This window comes from Medicago sativa, chromosome 8 (assembly GCF_051527215.1).
Source record: "Medicago sativa cultivar Bolivia chromosome 8, Bolivia_mono, whole genome shotgun sequence".
Lineage (NCBI taxonomy): Eukaryota > Viridiplantae > Streptophyta > Magnoliopsida > Fabales > Fabaceae > Medicago > Medicago sativa.
Window position 1 is genome coordinate 73,254,968 of NC_140756.1, and position 23,356 is coordinate 73,278,323.

At 34.0% G+C, this 23,356-nt stretch overlaps 2 long non-coding RNA genes across 2 annotated transcripts; one reads left to right on the top strand and one right to left on the bottom strand.

Annotated features, from left to right (window-relative positions):
- Nucleotides 1-900: 900 nt before the first annotated feature.
- Nucleotides 901-3,816, top strand: LOC146901330 (uncharacterized). The gene is made up of 2 exons (XR_015022378.1): nt 901-1,681; nt 3,568-3,816. It is a non-coding gene; the product is annotated as an uncharacterized LOC146901330 (long non-coding RNA).
- Nucleotides 3,817-7,250: 3,434 nt separating this feature from the next.
- LOC146901331 (uncharacterized) lies at nt 7,251-7,988 on the bottom strand. The gene is made up of 3 exons (XR_015023381.1): nt 7,661-7,988; nt 7,460-7,573; nt 7,251-7,305 (listed from the first exon to the last, which is right to left on the bottom strand). It is a non-coding gene; the product is annotated as an uncharacterized LOC146901331 (long non-coding RNA).
- Nucleotides 7,989-23,356: the final 15,368 nt, after the last annotated feature.

Below are 23,356 nucleotides of genomic sequence, written 5' to 3' on the forward strand. Positions count from 1 at the left end.
TTTTTATTTTGGCTAAAGTGCACTTTTTCCCCATTAACTTACAAAAACTTGAAATTTTGGCCCCCTAATTATCAAAACTACAATTTTGGCCCCCTAAGTTTTAGCCCCATTGCAAATTTGGTCCTCTTGGTCAATTTTGACCAGTCAATGCCCATGTGGCATGCCACATGGATAATTATTAAATTAAAAAAAAATAAAAAAAGCCACTTAATCATTTTTTAATTAAATAAATAAAAAATCTATTTAAAAAATCAGGAAATTTGAAAAATTAATAAAAAAATTGAAAATCTAATTCAGCGGTTGACCAATAAGAAGTGAGAAAAACAAGGTTGAAAACAAGGTTGTCATCAAATAGATGTCAAAATATCATTACTCTATACATATTAGATCAGTTGGTATAACAATGTATATGGGTGGCATTTAGACATTAGGGCAATTGTTGTGAACACTTTAACTTTCTTGTTTACTTAAAATTAGAGACCAAAAATGAAAATTGAAAATTGGTGAACAATTGAATTCTAAATTAAATATGAGTTTACTTAAAAGGAGAGATCAAAAATGAAAATTGATTTTTTTTAGAATTCAAAGTTAATTTTTTTTAAAGGGACTAAAAATAAAAATTAACATATATATATATATATATATATATATATATATATATATTAAAAACCTATTTAACATTTTTTTAAAGAATAAAAATTTAGATTTTTTTTATAAGGATAAGGATTCAAAACAAACAGGAACAAGTACATACGCGTGTGACTGAACTGATCTGAATGGTACACAAACTAAAAGACACAGAAAACAAAAATAAATAATAAAAAAACACTCTGATATTAATTGGGTAGGATATTGCAACTCTGCGAGAAGCTTCTTCATCTTCCTTTCCAGGGTCTCAATTTCTCCATTTCTCCTCCCATTACTCTCATCTTCATCTTTGAAATTAATCGTTGTCAATTTACCTTTTTTTCTCTCGAATCTTCATTTTCGTTGCAATTGCATTTTTACAAAACCATGGCTTCGATGATTGGTGAAATCACATTCAGATTTTAGAATCTGTTGATATACACTAGGCGGCGGAGTTTGTAACAGCCCGATTTTCGCTTGATTTATTTTATTATTTATTTATGTGTGTTATATGTGCTCTTATGTGATTAATTGCCTCTATGTGTATTTTTGGTTGGGAATCGTAGAATTCGGTGTTAGAAGGGTATTTTAGTCATTTTGCACTCAGGGGTATTTTGGTCATTTTGAGGGCAGGGGTAATTTTGTAATTTTTGCTGAAAGTTATTTTTAGTGCTCAGTGAGGATTTTATTTTACTAAGTGTTGGAAGAGTGGGGTAATTATTTAGATTACCGTTAAGTGACCGTTAGTGTTGTATTTTACCGTTAAGTGAGTAGTAACATTTTGGGTTAGAATAGAAATGGGTTAGGCCCATTAAAACATTGTGAGTTGAGCTCAATTGAGTAGAGATTATATAAACACTAGTTGGTAGTGAAATTGGGATCTTACAAACATTTCATTTCATTTCATTTCACAATTAGAGAGAGAGCTAGAGAGAAAAACACAAGAGGAGAAAAAGGGTTTTCAAGAGAAGAATCTAGAGAGAGCTAGAAGAGGCTAGAGAATCAAGGGTTGGAGCTAAAGTGAGGCACTAGCTAGTGATTGTGGAGAGTTAAGGTAAGAGGGTCAGACTTCACTCATAATTTCATAATTTTTCTCTTTTACCCATTTTCATGAAATTGATGAATTGGTTTTAATTGATGTAAATTCGTGCATAATTGTTGTTGTTATGTTTGAGAACATGATTAGTATGATAATTGTGTTGTTGTTGTTGAATTTGTATGTCAAAATGAGTAGAAATGAGCATAGTATGTTTTTGGATGAAATTGATGAATTGTGAAGTGGTGGTTGTGAATTATGAATGAATTCATGTTCAATTGTTGTTGTTGATGTCATGTTGTTGTTGATTTGATACATTGGGTATCATTAATTGTGAATTGGTGATGAGAATTGTTATGTTGTTGTTGAAAATGGTTGTTGTGAATTTTGATTAGAGAAGAAAACTTGTTGTTTCGAGAAAATGAATTTTCAAAGGTTTGTATAACTTATTCAAATGCGACGAAACGTGTGAGTTTGATGTGTTGGAGCCTCGGGTTATGCCTCGGATCACTTTTGACATTGAAGGGTTTTAAACATCCGATTTTTGGGCGAAAACGGCATAAACCCGCTGCCGAAACGCGTGAAAACGCACGTTGCGGAGTGCTGCGCCTGAGCTAGGGCGCTAGGCGCCCACACTCAGAGAGCTAGCGCTAGGCGCTACACTCCTGGCGCCAGGCGCCCTGCACAGGGCAACGTGCCCGTTGTTCCGTGTTCGGGGGGTCGGGGGCAGTCGCGTAGGGGTCCGTAGCGACCGTTTGAAGGTGTTCTTGTACTGTTTTTACTTGCTTTTCAACTGGAACATACTTGGCTTTGTCGAATGTTCGAATTTTCAAATGATTTGAAACTTGGAATTTTCCCCAAACGACTTAGGCTAATTTTTGGAATTAAGGCTTGTTTTCTTATAATTGGCCTAGGCTCTTGTACGTATGATTTTAAAAAGTAGTTGTGATTGGTTCCATCAAGTCTTAACTTGTTTTGCTTGAAAATGAGAGTTTTTGTGAAAAATGATAAAGTGAGACGAACCTTGAGTTTTTATTGAATTTGTCGTATTTGGCCGATGAAATGCTTATGTAATCTCTACTGCACGCATATGTGAATTGTGAGAATACATGGCATAGGCAATTGAGCTTGTTTGCTTGGTTTTGACTTATATGCTCAAGTATTCTAATGTTGTGATCTTAAGAGACGAATTTTGTTAGAAATGGTTTAAGAGCCAATTGATTGTGAATCCTTTACGGGGAGTTATTATATGTTATGTGAAGATGATTGGTGGTGTATTTATGTGACAACTACATGTTGTGGGATTTTTGGATGTTGTTGGTGATTGTATATATGTTATGTGGTGGTGAATTGTTAATGATTGCATATATATACAAGTATTGGTGATGGTGAGGTGATTATTGTTTGTGTGAACATATGCATTTGTAGTTGAGTCATATGTTCAGGCATACATGACTGATGGTGGTGGATTTTATATCCAATGGAGGTGATTACGATGTTCTTGTTGCATCGAAGGTGACGACCTTGAGGTGTTTGGTACCACATGCATCTAGATGAGTCTAGAGACATTACATAAACTGTTGGTGAATTGAATTGCATTAAGGTGTGTTTGATGGTTGATTATTGCTAATTGTACTTGCGGATTGAATTGTTAACTGTTGATTGACAAGGTGAGGTTGTGATATGTGTATGATACACTTGTGCATATGAACTTGATATAATGATATTGAATAATCTTGGATTGCTTATATGTTGTGAATATTGTGGAACTATGTAAGAATTGTCATTCTTTATCCTGGATTATATCTTTCATTTTCAAAGTTCTTATTAATCTTATATGGATTATGATGATGTAATGCTAACCCTCAGTGGTTTACCACCTACCTTTCCGTATGGACGGGTAGATGGAGTGCAGGATGTTTAGATTGTGTGCTTTGATATTGCCGAGGCGTCTAGATTAGGGCTCTGATCTAAGATAGTTCTTGCATGTTGGATTTTGTTTTGAACATGTAGTTGGAGTTGAGATATTACTGTATTTGAGATCGGAGGATGTATCTTTATTTTAAGATTTGATGTTGTTTATGGATTATATATTTATTTCGCTACTATGAGATGTAACATGATCTTTATGCATGTATGTTTTGATTTGATGACGTAGCATCTATTTCTAGAATATATTCGTATGTTCGCGCGTTTTACCGCTTAATAGAAGTAGGGTGTTACAGAGTTAATATTTGGTTTGAGTTATTTCAGACTAGCGGAAAGACGGGCACTATCGTGCCCGTCTATCCTCTCTTTCTACTGTGCTAACGCATGTGATTATTTATTATGTTTGTTTGTATAATTTTGGTTTAAATTTTTAAATAATATAGAAATTATTAATATATTGATTTATAAACAATATATTGGCAAGGCATACAACAAAATAAGTTTTGAACTCAACATATTTTAGTTTGCCTTGACGCATTGATATTGATATATTGATATTGTCAAGGCATATTTTAGTTTATAAACATCAATATTGATATATTGATGTTTCTTTTACACAACACACACATTTATGTTATGATGTTTCTTTTACACAATAATGATCATTTATTGTTTATTCTAATAGTAATTAGAAACATCGTAACATAAATGTGTGTGTGTTGTATAAAAGAAACATCACAACTAAATGTTTAAATGACATGTTATGTAAAAGAAACATTGTTATGATTGCGATAAAAGAATATATTTTAAAACTACATTTTTCGTAAAGTCTCCATCTTCTCCTTCTATTTTCCCTACTTTAATGAGAACTTTTGTTGAAAATAATTTTTGAACTCAATATATTTTAGTTTGTCTTGATGCATTGATATTGATATTGTCAAGGCATATTTTAGTTTATAAACATCAATATTGATATATTGATGTTTCTTTTACACAACACACACATTTATGTCATGATGTTTCTTTTACACAATAATGATCATTTATTCTTTATTCTAATAGTAATTAGAAACATCATGACATAAATGTGTGTGTTGTGTAAAAGAAACATCATAAATAAATGTTTAAATGACATGTTATGTAAAAGAAACATTGTTATTATTGCGATAAAAGAATATATTTAAAAACTACATTTTTCGTAAAGTCTCCATCTTCTCCTTCTATTTTCCCTTCTTTAATGAGAACTTTTGTTGAATTTTGAGAAACTCCTCTTGATAAAGCTACATATAATTGACCATGGCTGAAAACATGCCGTGCAAGATAGTTTGTTCATATATTCACGAACCCCATGCATTGTCTATTTTAATATTCACCTTGTTAAGAGTTTGTTCATATATAATAGTTTATATTTATAGCAACAAACGTCAAGGTAGTCATGTTAAATTCTCTAATTTATGCTCTCATACTAAGATGTATATTTTATTAACTTGTAACTAACTAATCTTTATGCATTTTGAGTTGAGTTTTCTCCAACTATGAATAGGACGATTGTCTTAGCCATGCTCACTTGTTAAAATGTTTTCAATTAGTGCAGAATATGGATTATGGCATTACATTGGTGTACAAAACTAAAGTGTGTTTGACATGGGAAAGGGAATCTGATAGGGGAATAGGAATATTTCATTGTGGTTCTGCTGTTAAGTTTGAACAAAAAGTGTTGTAAGTTGTAACACAGCTAGACCATGACCTAGGACTCATTGACAAACTCAATGAATGCAAATTTCCATGATCCATTGATTCAATATTGTATCCACATGCAAATCTCCAACATTGATCCAAATACTATTTTTCCGGCTCAAAATCCTTACGGCCCTTAGTTTCAACAGCATCCAGTCTTGCTTCCTAAAAGAAAATAAAATAATATTTAAAAATATTTAATTGTAATATCAAAATAATAAACTTATGGAAACGTATTTTATTAGCTTCAGCTTACCTTAGGGTTTTCAACTACAACGATGTCTGCTACATCGTGTTCTTTGTCAGACAGAAAATCCCAATTTACATGTAGCTCTGTCTCCTTAGTTAGTTGTCCTGCGCTGTTCTCAGGGCAGATAGCAATGGTAAGGAACCCGATTTCTTCCAGGTGTCTAATGGCATTTTAGAACTTTCTGTCTTGAGAGATTAAAATAAGCACAACCTTGTCTTGAAGTTTAACATTTGATTTCAGACCAGTTTTCAAGATTTCCCAAATATTTACAACCTTCCTATCTGCCCATAACACTTTATATTTCCACAAAATAATTTGTTTAATTATCTCTGTCACATTCGTCCCTTCCGAAAGGTGTGGGAATATAACAAACACTTTTAGTCAACTCTGTATTTATTCTATCTTGATGTGAAAACAAAAATGTTGTAACTGAATCGTCAACAGAAGCATTGAATCCCTTCCTTTTCAGTACTTTCTCATTTCTTTTAAGTACTTCCTTTAACCGATTTACAAATTGTTACAAGTCTTCCTCCTTACCAAGGGGGAGATTTTCGTAATCCCAAGTTATTGCAACTTTTGGGACTTCCCTCTTGTTGTATTTTGAACTCGAGTAGATCCTAAGAGCTATGTACAACAACACTTCAGTAATATGCGGTATTTCCTCTTTCTTGGTTGTTTCTGTTAGCTGTACCATAACTGATCTTTGTAAGATCTCAATAAAATCATCCATGTAAAGATTATATCTGAACACGGAAACAGAGAGTAGCCTTGTAACAAAATCTTTATCCTGCTCTCTTATTTTTTCAAGATTGCATCTTCTATCTTCGTCTTTTTGCATTGCAAGTGGAAATGATACAACTATAACAAATAATTGAAATAATCAATTGAAGTACCTTCAATTATTATACATAAAATAGAACACTGAAAGAAATTATGATTATACGCTATTAAGTTCTGGAAACTAGTAACGTTGTTCTAAATGCAATCACTACTACAAAAATGAGCTTATATAGCGCTTTTTTTAGCTTTACATAGCGCTTTTGAAGCGCTATTGTAAATGGCGCTGGTAAAAGTAATATAGCGTTTTTTTTTTCTGTATAAAGTGCTAGCTAAATCATGGTTTAAATAGCGCTTTATGTCAAAAAGCGCTAGCAAAGGGTCTCCTTAGATAGCGCTTTCAAAAAAAAAAACGACATCTAAGACAGGTTTAAAGATAACGTTTTTTTTAAAGCGCTATGTAACATTATGTTTAGATAACGCTTTATAAAGGAAAAAAAGCGCTAGGAGAAGCATTTATTTTATTTTATTTTTTGTCATTTTTTTTCCTTTGCAAATAACATTTTATTATCAATTTAAAGTAAAATATATATAAAGTTAGAAATTTAAAGGGAAATATATATAATTTTGGCACATTATAATTGAGACTATTATTTATCAAATAAAACTTAACTCTATCATAAAAAATGTATGTATATATAGCATAAAAGTCAGAAATGTATAGCCTATAATATGGTAACATAGATATCTCTAGGAGTTGCAACTAATTAGTTAACATAAAGATCAAAATCTTCTATGGTATCATGCAGTCTTCATCTATCTTCTTGATCTTCTCAACATTTTTATCCAAAACAAACAGACAAATCATCATTCATTTCCAAATTTCGTTCACTCTCAATCATCATTCATTTCCAAATTTCGTTCACTCTCCTCCACTTGAATCCTCCACCTGAATATATACCAGAAAACACCATTAAGCAATAGCACTATATTATATTAAAGATAATTCAAAGTACTACTGATCATGAGTACAAATTAAAGCAAGATTATAAATTAAAACAACTACCACTTCTAGCAAATATATTGAGAAACTTGAAACCCACCTTATCATAAAAATATCATATAACTTTTAGGCTGAGCATGAAGTGACACCATTCTTCTTGAATTTCTCTTAGTTTATCTTTTGAGTATGTCACACACTTGAAATCATCAATGTACTGCATATATTATAACAAAAAATAACCATGTTACTTAATAAACTTCATTATATACAAATATTATACTTTAATATAAAAATAACATACCAGCTTTGGAATCTCGTTTAGTTTTTAAATGAGAATCTCTTTCATAAACCTCATCACAAAGTACCCGTAATCTATACCATTTTCTTGGCGAGGACACTACAAAAAATAAAATAAGTTTGTATCAATCAAATTATTTATATTATTCATACACTAATTTTTTAAGGTTGTTATGTTATATTACTAAACCTGTACTTGAACCCATGATCTGTTGTTAAATTTATTCTTTGATACTTGAGCGTCCCTTGCAGAGCGAAATATCTGTAGAACTCTACAAAATATAAATGTAAACTTAGATTACATACAACTAATCATATATATATATATATATATATATATATATATATATATATATATATATATATATATACACACATCAATATATAAATTTATATATACTCATCTGGGTAAGTAACTGTGGAGTATAAGACTCATCCATGTGGAGCGTATAGCTCATCTCAAACACATTTACAACTAGCAGACATAATTATCATTATAGCAATCATCTCAGTAAATCACTTTGGAAATTAAAATATAGTATAACAATCATCAATACGATATACTACGTACAGTGAACTTATTAGCTTAATAATGATGTATCTTCATTATTATTCATATGGTGGTCGTAAGTGTGTGTATATATACAATTAATTGACTTCCACATATATATAAGACCACTCTAAAAGTATGATAAACTCCTTAATCAAATAAAAAGGCCAATAACCATATTCAAACATCATATGTTTATAAGCATTGTTATATATAAGCAGCTCACAGTCCATTAATTATGAAAGAGTATATCCACCGATCAAAACTCTAAACAATTAACTTCATGAATCAAAATGAATGTATAGTAAAATAGGTTATTCGGCATCCTTTCTAAAATCAAGTTAAAAATCAATAAGCTTTCATGTAAAACAGCAATCGTTGTTTACATAACATATATGTATAAAAATCCTTAAAATCCATCATCAATCGAGAGAACATCAGCAATTCAGGAAAACTAAATAATTGGATTTCATAAAATTCACTAATTAACAGGGTTAAGTTTTCATCAAATAAATCATTCAAATAAATTGTAATTCTTTTCAAAATCATCATACCATGGAAGGGTTAAAGGGTGTGATTACTCACCTGTTAAAATCTAGAATGAATTGAAACTAACGGCTGATTTTCTCGACACCGACCAAAGCATATTTTCCTCTTGTTTCTCTTCTTTTTCTTCTACGTGTTTTAATAGCCAAGTAACATGATGTCTTTGGTTTTATTTATAAGAGTGCTTTATATAGATCCCAATAGATCCAATTTACATAATACTAGGTAACTAACTCATCTTGTTGTTCCTTTGATATTAATTTTAATTTTTATAGTATAATAACTATAGTTATCCATCCCTATTAGATAGTTGATTCAGTTTCCCAATTAAACAAAAAATTGTGAGAACTTGAAGCCAAATTTTTTTTTTTTGACGATATGATTTAGGAAAATTAGGATTTAGTGGGACCATGACATTTGATTTGTTTTTTGGGAAAAAGTTTGGATTTGTTTTTTTTGAAAAGTTTGGATTTAGTTTGTTATATAATATATATATATATATATATATATATATATATATGATAAAAGAATTAAAAAAAGGTGTGTTTTGTTACTGCAATCCATTTTTCATAAAAATTCAAAAAATATTTGAAATATGCTATGCAGGGGATCGAACAGGGGACATGTTAGTTAATGTACATTAAATCACTTTATAAAATGACGCTTTTTTTAACCTATAAGCGTTATCTTTCTCAAGCATACACTAGCGCTTTTTTAACCTATAAGCGCTATTTAAGGTTGATTTATATATAGCGCTTTTTATAAAAAGCGCCATATACGATTAATCATGTTTTTTATTTAAATAACTATTATTTTTATTTAACCTATACTGACGCTTTCAATACAAAGCGCTATATATACTTAAAATGATAGATAGCGCTTTTTCAAAAAAGCGCTAGCTAAGACCTCCGTGTTTTAATTTATAGCGCTTTAGTGTTAAAAGTGCTATTTATGAGGCGCTATATTTTCCCAATTTTGTAGTAGTGAATATACCAATTTTGTAGTAGTAAATAAGATTTAATGTGTGGTGTTTTCATACTTTATTTGGGTATGGTGTTTTTGTAGGTCTTATCATGATGGGGAGCATTATGGCTGGAAGTGGATGTGAAAACAGAGAAAAAGTGGAACAAGTGCGATATAAGTGTATGCCTTTTTCTGTTTGTGTGTTTCTTGTCTTGTGTGAATATTAACAACTTGACATATAAGTATAAATTCCTTGTTGCAGATTCTAGAGCAGGTAAATGGTGATGTTGATGCTGCAATAGAGTTTCCAAGTATCTTGTGAATATGACTCACACGTGATATGGGTGCACTTTGTATCTAAAATGATAACAAATGTAAGACGCCGTGTATTATTGTTTACAGCAACGTTTTCTTTACTAAATGAAAGTGATGCGATTTATGGGTTTTATCTCTTCCAGCAGAAGAAAATTTTGTGCTCCCCAAGACGAGCGAAACTACTGACAGGTCAGTGATATGTTTGTTTGCTATAATAATATAGCATATAAGGAGGGACCTACCATTTTTTATGTTGTCATTACCGATAGATGTGTGCTGTGATAATTCATGTCTGTTTCTGTTGAAAATTTTGACTTCATTCCTGATTAATATAAATTGAGCTATTCACAGTATAAAAATCCTCATTCTTTTCTTTCGTCGGTATTTTAATTTAGTTCATATTGTGAATACCAATGGTGTCAGTTTTGTGAATATTCACAAGATATAAAGCATAGCTTTCAGGTCCAACATGACATGATTGGTTTGCGTCAAAAAGAAAGAAAAAAAAAACATAGACACCATTGGTATTGAAGTTGAACTACTTGGCTAGCAAGATTGTAAGGGTTATAACTATTACGCTTAAGGTTTTAAAATGTGGTAACGGTTGCGCAGGCAACATGGTTTGTGATATTGCGGAGAATTATGGACAGCCTTTTGTGGTTCAAGCACCACAAGAGCAGAGCTCTGTGTGATTGATAGAGTTTTCAAGCTGAGGGAACCCCCTAGCTTCACCATTATGAATGCCGGATGAGATAAGAAAAAACAGCTCATTGGTAGCCTTATTTCTAACCCCCTAGCCTCATTATGATTGATAGAGTTTTCAAGCTAAGGGAACCCCCCTAGCCTCATTTCTAAGATGTGAGTATAGGTTTTTATTAGAGTTTTTTATGTTCTTCGTGGTAAGTAGTTTTTATTAATTTAAGGTAAGATACCTTTTTTCTTCGTATATATTTTAAGGTAAGTCGTTGATGGACGTGGAGTCCCGATTTCTAAAAAATCATACTCTAAAATTAAAACCAATAAGATGATTTACTTACTCTCTATTTTGGCCTCGTTATTGTTAGAATCACTCCTGCTCAACGCGCCTGATGCATCCTTTACCTCTGTAAAAAAAAAAGTATAAAACAAATGAATTAACGATAGGATTTGCACCTAACTTAAATTTTTTGAAAGTGTGGGAGTGTCTATCTATTATGCATGTTTTCCAAACTATATGCAAAACAGAGTTAATGAAATATGACATATGATGAATACAAATAAAGAATGAAGACAGTAAATAGCTGAAAAAATTTCCTATAAATTTGGCTTGAATTCATAACTTGTTTTTGAATTACAATCTTTGAATTTGCAGTAGTTTAATTTCTCTGCATTTAGGCTAACTGTGGTGCATCCATGGCAATGTGTTTGACAATGTCTTTTTCAAGATTATAAATATCGAAGGGAAAAGATAAACTAAATTCACGAGGCTATACTCAATGTCATTAACTCTCTTAGATACATACATCCTTCTTAATTCCCTTTTCATTCATTTTCCTCCGTCAAGCAATTAACAATTTTCTTTGGAGAGGTTCTCCACATCTCTAACTTATTTTTGACATGATAATTTTGACATGATAATCAGTCTAGTCGATGCTAGCATCACATATCATCTTAGAAACACATAAACATCAAAATCAAACCTCAAGATCGTTGTACAAAGTTCTCTAACCAGTGGATTGACCTAGAAGCTTAGTATTCAATTGAAGGTTTTGCATAAAACGGCGAAATTCAATATAAAACTCTATTTACAATCTTTTCATAGGTTAACTTAGGCTAGAGAAAAGGTCTAACCAAGAGGGAGGCTCAAAAGATGTTAGTTAGTCCAATAACAACTAATTACACGAGTAAATGACCTAAAATCCACAATAATTTAGTCGACTAAAATAATTTGCTCTTTGACCATTAAAGCGTCTAAACTGAGCTTCACATCCAACATAGAAATTGTTGTTCTGCTTCTTAGCTTTCTGATGCATGCTCACACACTACAATTAGTTAAGTACAACGTAAGTTATGCTAGGCATCATACCCCCCATTTTTTCGCACAACAAATGTCGGTATATAGTGTGTTATGCTAGAGGTGGGAGTTGAAACACTTTTGAGAAATCTGTTAAGGAGAAACACTTTTGTCAAGTTTGTGTTTACCCCACCTTTTTGTTACTTTTTGCATCAGGTTAAAGCAATAGAGAATGATCAAAGATGTTCAAAGTGATGCCCCTTGAACATGTTTAATTCCTCCCCCTATATTCTCATGTCACATTTAAGTAGCATAACATCTTTGTCCCATAAATTTTGTTTTGTTTTTTAAATTTGTATGCTTCATCGTGAATTTGAAGATTGAAGACACATGAGTGTACTTTTCCAAGTGCTTCTAAAATTTCTAGATAGAATTTGCATGTTGTTGCTCCCTTAAATTAACTGAGATTCACACGCTTATTGATTTTTCCTATGCAGAACATGTTTCCTCGGTGGTACACAAGAAATTTCGATGATCCTCAAGTTCACATGGTCCATTTGTAAGTACTGTGGAGTCTATTGTTATTATGAGTGTAGTTATGCCTAAGTATTTTACTTACCTCCGGTATCCTAAGACCTTCAATAGTGTGAAATTTCACCGTGTTGTCTATTTTTTTAGGCTGAGCATTATATTGATTTTTTCGATATGCTAAATCTATGACTGAACAAGCAAATGATTGTTCATATCTTCAACTTGCTGGATGACTCTAGGTCTTCATTTTATGATTTGGAGACCTATGCTTACAAATGCAGTATTCTATTAATAAATGCAATACCATAGAATCACAGAGAGTACTAGAATAATAGTCTACGTTGTTTATTCTGATATGAAGTGTGGTAAACGATAATTAAATTTTGTCTAGGAAGCTATTATTAGCTGATATAATTTAGTTAGGTTATTTTGACGGAATGTTGATGAAATCAATGAGCAGGCATTCAAACATTAATGTAGTTATTTAAAACTTACCTAGTTTTATCCTTAGGATTACCAAACCCCAATGTGTGAGTTTTGTATCCATGGAACTTTTGATCTCTTTGATGATACCCGGTGCTGCTTTGAACTTAAGAGTCTCTTCCAAGATCAACTTTTCGATTGCCTTCCGCGCAGCCTCATGAACTAGTTCAATTGTGGCATGATGGTAGTCTTTCACATTAAATGCTGCCTTTTTGGGATTTTGCACCTGTGATTAAACATTATTAAGCTTTTGTATATCAAATTAAGCATGTTTAATACATTTAATTACCTTAAGAGAAAAGCGGATCGTCACTTTAGTCTCATTTTTGTCCTGCATACGGGCCAGCATATCAGAAATTGTAATATTTTGTTCTTCCATTGAGATCGTTCTCATAACCTGGTCCAAAAGGGGGACCGTCAAGTGGAAACCAACAGCCAAAGTTTGGTTAAGCCGACCATATCTTAAAAAAACAGTACTTCCCGCTCGTTAACTACTCCTGGCCTTAGTTTGAGATACTTATCACCGTAGTACTCGATGCTAGCCTTAGCCACAACCTTATTCACATCGAGATACTTATCACTGTAGTACTCGATGCTAGCCTTAGCCACAACCTTATTCACATCATAATCGATGCTAGCTTTAGCAACAACTTTATTCACTTCGTATTTAGCCATAGCAATTGCTTTTCTGTCTTCCCATTTCTTAAGTCTAAGTTTCATACTAGATTCAATTGACTTTCTAAAAGACCTAAAAAATGCCATAACTTAAAAAAAAATGAAAAAAAGATTAGTGTAATATCCAAAGGGGGTAAATTAGAGTGAATTAACAATTCATTAACAATTGATTAACAATTGATTACAAATCACATAAGCTGAACAATTGATAAAACAGTAAAATTAGGTTTTGATAAAAAATGCCATAACAATTAGACTGAATTAACAGTAAAATTGATAAAAAATGCCATAACAATTGATAAAACAGTAAAATTAGTGTAATATCCAAAGGGGATAAATTAGAGTGAATCAACAATTGATTAACAATTGATTACAAATCACATAAGCTGAACAATTGATAAAACAGTAAAATTAGGTTTTGATAAAAGGGGAGAATTACTTGTGTTCTGAGAAAGAGAAAGAGGGAGAGAGATTCAACGACACGAGTAAATGACAAGAAAGGTAGAGAGATTCAACGAGAAAATGACAAAAAAATAATAGATAGGCAAAATAAAAGGACTATGTAGTAGTTATCTTATGTGCCTGTTGTTAAAATTCTATCGTAGTCGTCTTTACCTAATTCACGGTAATAGACTGATCTTCTTTCTTGCTTTGTTTGTCTTTACCTAATTCACTGCAACAGGCAGGTCTTTACCTAATTCACGGTAATAGACTGATTTTCTTTCTTGCAATGTTTGTCTCTACCTAATTCACGGTAACAGACAGGTCTTTACCTAATTCACGGTAATAGACTGATTTTCTTTCTTGCTTTGTTTGTCTTTACCTAATTCACGGTAACAGACATGTCTTTGTTTTATCTTGGTTTTCGGGTGTCAAACATTGATTACGTTTGAACCTTTTAAACCGGTGATATCTTATTTTTTCTTGGGAAGGGAAAAAGTAAGCAAAACCCTTGAGAATCGAGGTCCTGGAGTTGTTTTCGCTACGGGAAGGTGTTAGGCACCCATAACGACTATAGTATCCTATAGGAACCGTCTTTAATTTCTACGCGCGCGCTTTATTTTTAAATGCTATTTTTGAAAGTGTTATTAAGCCTAAAGGTATTCTAAGTGAAGAATTGGAGGGAGAAGAATGTGTTTGAATTTTTATTTTATTTGAATTGAAGGAATTTTGTTCCTTGCCTACGTACCCGTTTAAGGGATCAAATCCACCGTAGTTCTCTTCCAAAAAATGTTTTTGTTTTTGTTGGTTGATTTTAAGTTTGAAAATGGAGTTTTGAAGAATAAGAGAGAGGCCTCAAGGGCATGAGATTTAGAAATGGTGAAGTGGAATTAGTTATTTGTAAAATATGGTCTAAGTATGATTAAAATTCTTTAAGATTTTGATTAAGAAAATGAAAAGGAAAATTCGATGGGATTTTGATCCCAAAGGTTTATTAAGAAATTTTTTTGAGTGATGTTGTTCATATTTTTTGGGAAATTGATTTTTCTAAGTGTAAAGCCTAAACATTCATCTAAACATACAATCCTAAACATACATCTAAACATGCATATTCTAGCTATATACCTAAAGTGAAGTGTGTGCATGTGTCGGTGCTTGTGTCGGTGTACATTATTAGAGTCCATTGTCCTTATTACATCATTGACCTAGATACATTCTATGGTCTTGCAAGAAATTTAAATTGCATGAAAGTAAAATATTACAAGAACTCCTAAGTCTTACATTCTAATTTTTGCCTGAATCTTAAAGTGTAGAAAAATAAAAGGATGAAGATGTGAGATGGGAGATGAAATGCTCATGATGCATGAAATTCAATAGAGGAAATTGTTAGTAATATAAGGCATAGAGAATGGAGATATAGGTAAGTAAAACTATCATAACCAAAAGGACAAAAAGGATATATAAAATAAGCAAGAGTAATGCATAATAGACCTAAAATTTCTCACTAAAGCAAGGCTTAACTATGACTTATAATTCTCATGGTTCAACATATTCTCAAGGCATGAAATCCAGATTTAAAAAAATGAGAATCTAAGAATTATAGCAAGCCTTACATTTTAATGTGAATTTTGGCCTATTTACACTATTTATTCACCAACATTACTTGCAAAGCAAGCAAGTAAGCAACATATGCACATGACCAGTAAAAAACACATTCAAACTGAGGTAAACTCTTCACAAAATCACATATCATGAATCACAAGTGTAAATCAAGAATTAGAAACAAAATTAAGCCAATTTTCATCAATTTTAACATGAAATTCAAGAAATGAAACAAGAAGTAGCATCAACATTCCCTATCAATTTTTCCAGTATAAAACTATCAAAAAAACATCACAAAACTATCAAGAACACTCTATGAATTTTAATGGCACTTTTATAGAAAATTTCAAGTTCAACAGAGGTGTCATTATCAAAAATAAGGTACAAAATAGCAAGAAACAGGTAAAAACGAAAATCTGCAAAGAAACAAAAACCAGGCCCAAACTAAAGGTGGATCTTGGATCACAGGGAAGATCCTGGAGCGTTGGATTGATCCAGGGAGAAAAAACCCTAGATCCAATGGATCAGAACACAAGGGAACACACTATGGTGGTGCATGCGCGCGCGTGTGATTAACACGCTGGTATATAAGCCCAAACAAAGGGAAACATCACACAAACCTTAACCACTTTTCTCTCTACAATGTTATTAGAGAGAGAGAGAGTCTGCAAACTCTCTCTTCTCCGACCTAACACCGGTCATCTTCAACCTTTCTCCGACGCGGTGGCCGGCGGTGGCGCCGCCGCGTCGGAGCCTCAAGCCACCCAGATCTACGACCTAATCACATGGTTCTGACGCTCTTTCTCTCCTCTATTCGATTCCGAGGCTAGATTTCAAAAAAGATCTTTGGATTGACGTAGATCGGGAAAGGAATTTACGGCTTTTTGACTCTTTATCGTTCTAAAAATTTTTCTTGGAGGAAAACGTTTTACATATCTCGATCTACGCCATTCAAACTAGTAATAGAGGATTTGGAAAGAGGAAGATAAGCTAGGACTTTACCTCTGTGTGATTCGGAGATTTGAACAGAGAAGCTTGAAGTGGAGCTTCGTTCTTCGTTTCTGGTGAACGTCTCCTTGTTGCTTCGAACAGATGAACACGTTCTTCTTCTTCTCTCGTTCAACTTCGAATCTGATCTTTCTTCTTCTCTGGTTCAGTTTCGAATTCGATTTCTCTTCTTCTTTTCTCACCAAATCCCTCGTGATCACGTCGGATTTGTCGCCGTTGGTGATGAATCTGCGTTTGAATTGCGAGGGTGAACTCAATGATGATGATGCTTTGGGAATCTGAGAGTTTTCTTCTTGCAAATTCGCACTGGTTTTTTGTAAATTCTCGTGAAATTGAAATGAATTTCGATGTGGTGATGAATCTGTGATGTTGAGATTTGTATGAATTGGATGCTTCAAGGTCGAATTGATGATGATTTGTTGCGAAATTGATATTCTGGGATGATTAGGGTTTGAAGGTTCTTCAAACCTTCATCATTGTTCTTGCAGTTTTTCTGTTTTGATTCTGTTTAGGTGAAGAGGGAGATTGTGATTGTGTTTTTGGTGAGTTGGCATATTCTGAATGGATCTGTGATGATTAGGCCCCTTTTATAGACTGACACTTGGACAGGCTGGGCCAATAGAATAGTGACACATGGACTAGACTTGTAACTGACTGGACCAATGCAAAGTTAACACGTGGACTGGACTTGTGACTAACTGGACCAATGAAAAATTGACACATGGCACTGGACTAATGACTTGGACAATATGGACTAAAATGCAATTTTTAGAATTTTAGGACTTAAAATAAAAATAAAAATAAAATGAATTAAAATTGGTAACCGGAAAATAACGTAAAGTGAAACGATTAAAATTGACAAAACGGACTAAAACGAACCAATGGCTTAAATGAGGTACTTCAAAGTAACCTCTCTCTGCCAAAATTTCGTGTGAAATGACCAAAATGCCCCTAGGGCTAAAACGACTAAAAATGACTCAGATGCAATTTTAAAATGGATTTTTAACAGAAAATTAAAGCAAGAACTTATACAAACAAAAAAAAGACTCAGAGACAATTTTAAGAGTTTAAACAGGGTTTTAACACATGAAAAGACTAAAATGCCCCTAGGGGCTAAACTGACTCAAAAATGACTCAAATGATATTTTTTGGAATGGATTTTGACATGGAATTGAAATGAAGACTTATACAAACCAATTTAAAAGACTCAAACAATTTTCAAGGATTAAAATGAGTTGAATGCAGGAAATGACTAAAATACCCTTCTATGTGAATTTTGCAAATAACATTGAAATAAAATGCAGAGAAAGATGTAACTGATCAGAGACAGTTCAAATGACTTGTAATGCAAGAAAAGAAGAATTGAGTTGGTATTTTTAGGTCCAAAATTAGGGTATAACAGCTGCCCCTATTTAAGTTTCTTTGTCCGGAGGGTCAAGAGACGAAGTCTTTGAGTTGACGGGACGAAGATACTTAAATATTAACATTTGCACTGCTTTTGGACACAAAAATACGCTTTCAGATTTTCAAAAATATGAATGCCATGTAATACTTTGATTATGAATGCAAGACAAACAACTGGAGTCTATGGAACATGTCATGTCACAGGGGATTCAGGTGGACATTGACAGGGTAGACAGCCCAAGGGATAGAAAAAGGGTACAAGCTGTTCTTTGGATCGAACCAGCCACTTGACCAAGGAATACAAAGCAAGAGATAGGTGCAAGCTGTTCTTGGGATTGAACTTGGCACTTGACCGGAAACATAGACATATAGGCAGATACAAGCTGTTCTTTGGATCGAACTAGACACTTGATTGAAGATACAGACAGATAGACAGGCACAAACTGTTCTTTGGATCGAACTGGCTGTTTGGCTGGAGACATAGACAAAAGGGTTGATACAAACTGTTCTTTGGGTCGAACTTGCCGTTGGATCATCACCACATCATGTAAGTGGGTAGGTGCAAACCGTCCTTTAGATCGAACTTGTCGTTTGACCGATAATAAAGCATAATGTTGGGTACAAACTGTTCTTTGGATCGAACTTGTCGTTTGTCCGGAAATATAGGTATATAGGCAGGTACAAATGGTTCTTTTGGATCGAACTTGGCACTTGACCAGTAACAAGATACAAATTGGAAGTCTGATTTGACACGATACCTATTGGGGGTAAATTGTCATTGACTTGATTTGAAGGTAGACATGACCATTTTTGTTGGCCCAAGAGCAAATTGAGAGTGAATTGACATTGATTTGAATTGGATTGAAAGTTTAAGATTGAAAGAGAGATTGAGAATTGAGATTGAGCAGAGACATAGACATAGACATAGACATTGGATTGGAGAGTTGAAATTGACATTGAGATTGGATTGGGATTGAATTGAAAATTGAAATTGACATTGACATTGAGATTGGATTGAAATTGGAGATCAAGTTGAAATTGAAATTGAGATTGCTTCGAATTTGACATTTGAATTTGAAATTGAAAGTTGAAATTGGATTGAATTTGACAATTGAAATTGGAATTGAGTTGGATACTGAAATTGAGATTGCTTCGAATTTGACAGTTGAAATGATTTGAAATTGAGATTGGAGATTGCATCGAATTTGACAGTTGAATTTGAATTTGACAGTTGGAATTGAAATTGAAATTTGAATTGAAATTGGAAATTGAATTGAGTTGGAAGGTTGGTATCGAAATTGTGATTGAAATTGGAAATTGATATTGGACTTGACAGTTGAGATTTGGATATGCAATATGTATGTATGGTATAACAAGATTATTGAATGTATGAGCACATAAAATGCATGATTATGCATGTATGAATGCTTGAAATGCATGATTGGTTTGTAGTTTGACAGAGAAGTTTCACAAAGGCAGACAAAACATTGGAAGATTGGGCACGTAGTGGCTCGTGCTGCAACATATTCACAGGGGAAAACCTCTTTGGAGAGACCGTCGTTGAGAGATGTATCGAAACCACGGCTGAGGGCACTAAAAACTCGTAAAGGAGGGAAACCTTGGAAGATTCTTGGATACAGGAAGATTCTTGGATACAGGTCGCCGTTGCTAGGCGTGTCAGTGCTGGGTAAACATTGGATGTTCGCATCTGTGGTCAATGCTTTTATATCATTTTCATTCTTTCATTCTTTTATTTTCAACCCCATTTTTTCCTGAACCGCCCTTTCGGGTTTTCGATTCACCGGGGAATAAGATTCTTTTCATTGCCCCATTTTTGCCTGAATTGCCTTCGTAGGTTGTCAATCAGCGGGGTGCTCAATTTTGCCTAAGTCGCCCTTTCGGGTTTTCGACTTAGCGAGCTTTTGTTTTTATTTTTCAATTTTTCATTTTCATTCTGTTTTTTCATTCTTGCCATTGACCACAGATCATCTTGGGGAGTAACCTGCTTGTAACATGTATTGAAATAGACATTGACATTCATTTATTCATTCATGTTTCATTGAAATGTACCCTATTGCTCAGGTTTGCTTTCAAAATAGACAGAAAAGGATTTTTCAACTTTCAAAAGTGTTTGTTTTAGACATTGACATTATCAAATAGAAAGAAAATATTTTGTATATAGCATTGAAAGTAGAAAGAAAAATAGAGTTTCAAACAATAGCACAGGCTCAAATTGATGTATAAGAGTGAGAGTCAGCCAAAGGCATAACTCCACGGATTTACAAGGCTTGGAAAATGGTAATTTTATTGGTTGGTGATACATTGAACACGATGACCGCTATATTTCATAGAAATTTTGAATTCACAAGTACAGAAGCTTCCGATGAAGACGATCCTTGACAGTTGCAGATGCCCCAAGGGGTGATGGTAGTTTGCCAGATATAGTTACTTGTCTTTTATTGTCAACCTCATTTTTGCATGAACCGCCCTTTCGGGTTTTCGGCTCATCGAGGCGCTCATTTTTGCCTGAGTTGCGTACAATCTCAGCGAGCTTTTCATATTCATTTTTTTGTCCCTAACTTTTGCCTGGACCGCCCTTTCGGGTTTTCGATCCACCGGGAAACGCATTTTTGCCTAGGCCTCCCTTTCGGGTTTTCGACCTACCACGCTGTTCTTTTCTTTCTAGACAAAGTATTTCTTGACTATATCGGCATTAACAGGATTTGGGAGTTCAACACCATCCATGTGTGTAAGAATCAAAGCACCACCAGAGAAAGCCTTCTTGACGACATAAGGACCTTCATAGTTAGGTGTCCACTTGCCCCTTGGGTCGGGTTGTTGACTTATCCTTCTTTTCAATACAAGTTCGCCTTCCTTGAATTCTCGAGGTCGGACTTTCTTGTCAAAAGCGTTCTTCATTCGCACTTGATACAACTGTCCATGAGCTATAGCATCCATACGTTTTTCTTCAATCAGATTCAATTGATCATACCGACTTTGACACCATTCAGCCTCAGTTAATTTTGCTTCCATGATTACTCGAAGAGATGGAATCTCCACTTCCAGAGGGAGAACTGCTTCCATGTGTTATACCCTAATTTTGGACCTAAAAATACTTGTTCAATTCTTCTTTTCTTGCATTTCAAGTCATTTGATATGTCTCTGATCAATTGCATCTTTCTCTGCATTTCATTTCAGTATTATTTGCAAAATTCACATAAAAGGGTATTTTAGTCATTTCCTGTGTCAAATTTCTCTCAGTCTTTCAAAATTTTGTTTGAGTCTTTTCAAGTAGTTTGAATAAGTCTTTGTTTCATTCTATGTCAAAACCCTTGCCAAAAATTGCATTTGAATTCATTTTGAGTCAGTTTTGCCCCTAGGGGCATTTTGGTCTTTTCATGTGTTAAAACCCTGTTTAAATTCTAAAAAATTGTCTCTGAGTCTTTCAATTCGCTTGTATAAGCTCTTGCTTTAATCCCTTGTTAAAAATCATTTTAAAATTGCATTTGAGTCGTTTTTAGTCGTTTTAGTCCCTAGGGGCGTTTTGGTCATTTCACATAATATTTCTGATTCGTTTTAATCTGCTTTGTTGTTTTTAATCGTCTCGTTTTATGTTAATTTTCAATTTACTTTTTCAATTCAATTTCAGTTTTAATTTTCGTTTTAGTCCGCGCACTTTTGTCATTTGCATTTTAATCCCTTTTTAAGTTTGTTAGAGTCCGAGTGCCACGTGTCCAAATGTTATTGGTCCTTAAGAGTTTGTTACAAGTCTAGTGCCACATGTCCCACTCCAATTGGTCCAAGGCTTACCACATCACCTATATAAGTCAAAGGTCCAAGTCAAAGTCTCACACAATCATTTTTTTTCACAAATTCCACAAAAAATCCCAAAGTTCATAATTATTTTCTCTCAATTTTCCCTCTCTTCTAACAACTTTCCACCACCCTAACCACTTTCTCTCTCCACCACTCCTCCTCCCTAACAAACTCTCAACCACCATAACCACTTTCTCTCTCCACCACTCCTCCTCCCTAACTAACTCTATCACCACCCTAACCACCTTTAACCACCTCCATTCTTCATCAATCTTCACCAACAACCTCACACCACCACAACACCGCCACTTTCCACCACCAAAACCACCACAATCCACCATCTTCACCATTCAACTTTCACAATTACTCCACCAAATCCAATTCAACAATCATCATCATCATCCATCAGCAACATCAATCCCATCCTTCCTCTCTAATTTTCGGATCAAACACAGGAAATCAAGGAAAGCTTCCAAGAACATTCATTCGGATCCAGCCACGCTAACACGGTAATGGCGTTTTTTGCTTCCTTCACAAATGGCGCTACACACATATGCCAACACAGATCGGTTTGAACATTCAACAACAACGAAATTCCGTTTCAAATCCAACAGTGTCCAAACTGGATTGAAGCTTACAACAACAAGTCTGAATCGAATCAGGTGAGGAAAGAAGAACTGGAATTGTGAATTCGCAGCAAGCAAATTGGATTCGCAAACAACAGCGACGAATTCGGCGAAAGCAAGACTGAATCGGTAACACTTTCTTCCTCCCCTTTTCTTGTTAACATTTGCGTGGCTGTTCTGGATTTGTTTGCGAACACCGAATCTTGTTGTGAATTGCTTGTGAAAACTGAGTTTTTGAAATTGAAAGGGGGAAGGATCCATACGTGGTGAGTTTTGGAAGCAAATAGAGAGAGAAAAATAAGCTCAGGCGGCGGCGCCGCCACCCTTGGCCGGCCAACCGCCGCCGAAATTTTGTTGGGGACGAAGCCTGAAAATTGTTGAAGGAGGAGAGGTTTGCGTGAGATAGGAAGAAGAAGGAGAGGGAACCGTTTTTCCCTTTGTCTGTGCTCACGTGTTGTTATTTCACCCGCTCCATACCCGCTCCATACCCACTCCATACCCGCTCCAGTGGCCTGTTAAGGCCCAAAGAACAACTGCCATGCCATGCTGCTATGCGCACCCCCCTATGCTGTGTGTTTCTTGCTGTTTTTTGCTATTTGCACCATTACCAGTTCAAATTTCTTCATAAAAACTTCTAATTTTTTTTTTCTATGTGTTCTTAATATTTCTTTTAACATGTTTGTGACTTTTTTGTGCTAAAAAATTGAGAAAAATATTTGAAGCTTTTTTTCCTATTCTTGTTAAAAT